The sequence below is a fragment of the Egretta garzetta genome, unplaced genomic scaffold (genome assembly GCF_000687185.1).
Source record: "Egretta garzetta isolate BGI_Z169 unplaced genomic scaffold, ASM68718v1 scaffold215, whole genome shotgun sequence".
Taxonomy (NCBI): domain Eukaryota; kingdom Metazoa; phylum Chordata; class Aves; order Pelecaniformes; family Ardeidae; genus Egretta; species Egretta garzetta.
Window position 1 is genome coordinate 5,130,969 of NW_009259719.1, and position 3,140 is coordinate 5,134,108.

Genomic DNA, 3,140 nt, shown 5'->3' on the forward strand with positions numbered 1-3,140 from the left:
ATCATGGTTTTGCTAGGGGAAAGGGCGAGGGGGGGGTGTAGAGATGGGAGGGGCAGAGAGGGGGAGAATGGCCTCCAAGAGGTAATGTAAAGCCACTTCTCACACCCATTTCTCCCGCACACAAGCAGTATTTTACTGCAAGAGAGCCCTCCTGCAGCTCCCTCTCCCGCGCATTAAAAGCCCAGCCTGGGCTCCAACGTAGTCCCTGCCCTCCTCTGCCACAAGGGCCAGAGGCAGAACCCACAAAGCTTTTTGAGCCAGGCCATGTATCAGTTAAGGTCTCCCCTGGAGATTTCCCGGGGGTACTCTTCCTGTACCTACGGGGGTACAGGCACATGGATCTCCTCTGCACACAAGTCAAGGTGAGCTGTCGGCAGGACTCCGAGTTTTATCTATCCAGTGTTTCCCCAGGGTATCATTCTCAGACTTTTGCTCCAGGATGTGCCCAGTGAGAATCCTCCCCTCACCGAGAAGAGGGCGCTCTCAAGCACTGGCTTCACGTTTTAGTCACATAGAGTGAAAATGCACAAGGATGTGTCAGGCTGCAGGGGGAGAGAGGGATGGTGAGGGGAAAGGCAAGCCGACGGTGTATCCACCCTAAAGCTTTTATGTGCACTAGGACCAAGTCCCAGGTCCTGATGCCTTGCAGGGCTCAGCAATACCACCAGCAGCTTTCTGGACGTTGGACACACAAACCTCAGTGAGTCCGGAGACCTTCCGCAAGCTGCTGCCAGCCCTACACCCACAAACCTGGGGTGGTTTGCTGCCTGTTTTCCAGCCGCGCTGGTAAAATAATGGCAGCGCTCCCGTATGCATTTACGTTCACCTTCTGAAATTACCTGGTTTGTATTTCTCACGTGCTGTGTGCTCCTTTCTGCGGTCGTTGGAAAGCTCTGAAGGGAAGAAAATGAGCTCATCAGAAGCCAGAAGAGCTCATGCTTCTAGTCTGAGTAAAGTTAAGGCACACAAATCTTCCTCTGCACATAAAATGGGGAACCACCACAAGGATGTTACAGAAAAAAAAAAAAAAAATTGAAAATATGTGGAAGTCCAGTCAGGAGGATGTAGAGGTTACAGGGAAGTCCTGTACCTTGCCCCCACAGCACCACAGCCCCTCGTACAGCGTCGTGATGCCTCAGGGAGTATTCAACAGCCCAGCCGTGTACCAAGAGCTGGGTCACAACCTCAAATCACCCTCGGTCTCAGTCACAAGCAGCTCCCGAACCCCTCCCCGGCACTTACCTGCAGGGCTGTGCGGTGGGTTGGGATCCCGGGGCAGGGCGTGCGGGCAGGCGTCAGGGCCGACGCTGGGGCCTCACGTGGCCTGCCCTGACTCACAGCGAGCACAGCAGCGGCTCCGTGGGCTCCCCCCGGCCCCTGCTGGCGTGACGTGTCCGCCCTCGGCCTGTTCACGCACGAGGAGTTAGCACACAGTCAGCAACCCAAAAATCACAAGGGACTGGCCAGGGGTGGGAGAGAGAGGCCCTTGGCTTTTGCACGATTCTTCTGTTTGAGCGGGCTAAATAAATTGAAGGTGTACACCAGGATTTATTGCTTTTTGGAGAATTACGGATCTCCTCGGGTGCTGTTACCAGCAGCTCATGAAACTAAAGAGTGATTTTGAAGAACGTGTGTTTCAGCACATCTGTGTTCATGCCATTAGTGCAATTCCGCAGCCAGCACGGGGGATCAGCGTGGGGTCTGAGGACGCTCTCCCCACCCGCCACCCTGACCAGTCTTCTAGGAGCAACAAAACCTGCTCAAAATGAACGCCGCTTTTATTCCTCATCCTCTCCGTTTCCTGGGGTCCCTTCCCACCTCCATTCTTCGGGCCTCGCAGTAGGGCTGGAAGTGCCTCGTGGAGACAGAGCCGCAGGCAGGGAAAAGTGCACGTTCCCCGGGAAGCACAGGGAGCCCGAGGGACCATTCCCTGCTCCAGCTGCTCCTCCTTCTTGATACAGCCCCTTTCCTCAGCACTTTTGAGCCCGCAGAGGATGTCAATATTCAAATCCTCACCTTCTGTGGAGCTAGGGCAGCCAAAGCAGGTACCGCCATCATAGTTTTGCTAGGGGAAATGGCGAGGGGGGGGTGTAGAGATGGGAGGGGCAGAGAGGGGGAGAATGGCCTCCAAGAGGTAATGTAAAGCCACTTCTCACACCCATTTCTCCCGCACACAAGCAGTATTTTACTGCAAGAGAGCCCTCCTGCAGCTCCCTCTCCCGCGCATTAAAAGCCCAGCCTGGGCTCCAACGTAGTCCCTGCCCTCCTCTGCCACAAGGGCCAGAGGCAGAACCCACAAAGCTTTTTGAGCCAGGCCATGTATCAGTTAAGGTCTCCCCTGGAGATTTCCCGGGGGTACTCTTCCTGTACCTACGGGGGTACAGGCACATGGATCTCCTCTGCACACAAGTCAAGGTGAGCTGTCGGCAGGACTCCGAGTTTTATCTATCCAGTGTTTCCCCAGGGTATCATTCTCAGACTTTTGCTCCAGGATGTGCCCAGTGAGAATCCTCCCCTCACCGAGAAGAGGGCGCTCTCAAGCACTGGCTTCACGTTTTAGTCACATAGAGTGAAAATGCACAAGGATGTGTCAGGCTGCAGGGGGAGAGAGGGCTGGTGAGGGGAAAGGCAAGCCGACGGTGTATCCACCCTAAAGCTTTTATGTGCACTAGGACCAAGTCCCAGGTCCTGATGCCTTGCAGGGCTCAGCAATACCACCAGCAGCTTTCTGGACGTTGGACACACAAACCTCAGTGAGTCCGGAGACCTTCTGTACCCCCATAGCCTTCCCAGCTCACTGACCTGGCCTGACCAGCAAGCAATCACAGGCAAGCAGGGCTAATCTTCTCTTTGAGAGACAACTACTCCAGGTGGCTTCCACTGCTGTCAGTGCCTTGGCACCAAAATGCAAGCAGACACCATCTTATGGGATCTTTAAAGAAAAGCCCAGCTTTGCAAAGCTTTTAGGGACAAAGCACAGCTCTCCCTCAACAATTCAGCCATATCCTAACACATTCCTCCCCTGAGATCACCTCAGGTCTCTGAATAATTATCAGGTGATTGAACCTGCAAAAAAAAAAATTGAAAATATGTGGAAGTCCAGTCAGGAGGATGTAGAGGTTACAGGGAAGTCCTGTACC

General features: G+C 54.2%; 1 protein-coding gene across 5 annotated transcripts in view; it reads right to left on the minus strand.

Annotated features, from left to right (window-relative positions):
• TMEM40 (transmembrane protein 40) overlaps window positions 1-1,344 on the minus strand; it is a 20,381-nt gene extending 19,037 nt beyond the window's left edge. For 4 of the 5 annotated variants that reach the window (XM_035894641.1, XM_035894639.1, XM_035894640.1 and 1 more), the window contains exons 1-2: window positions 1,243-1,344; window positions 840-893 (exon numbers count right to left, since the gene is read on the minus strand). The gene's annotated coding sequence lies outside the window, so the exon portion shown is untranslated. The other variant, XM_035894635.1, reaches the window with a different exon arrangement.
• Window positions 1,345-3,140: the final 1,796 nt, after the last annotated feature.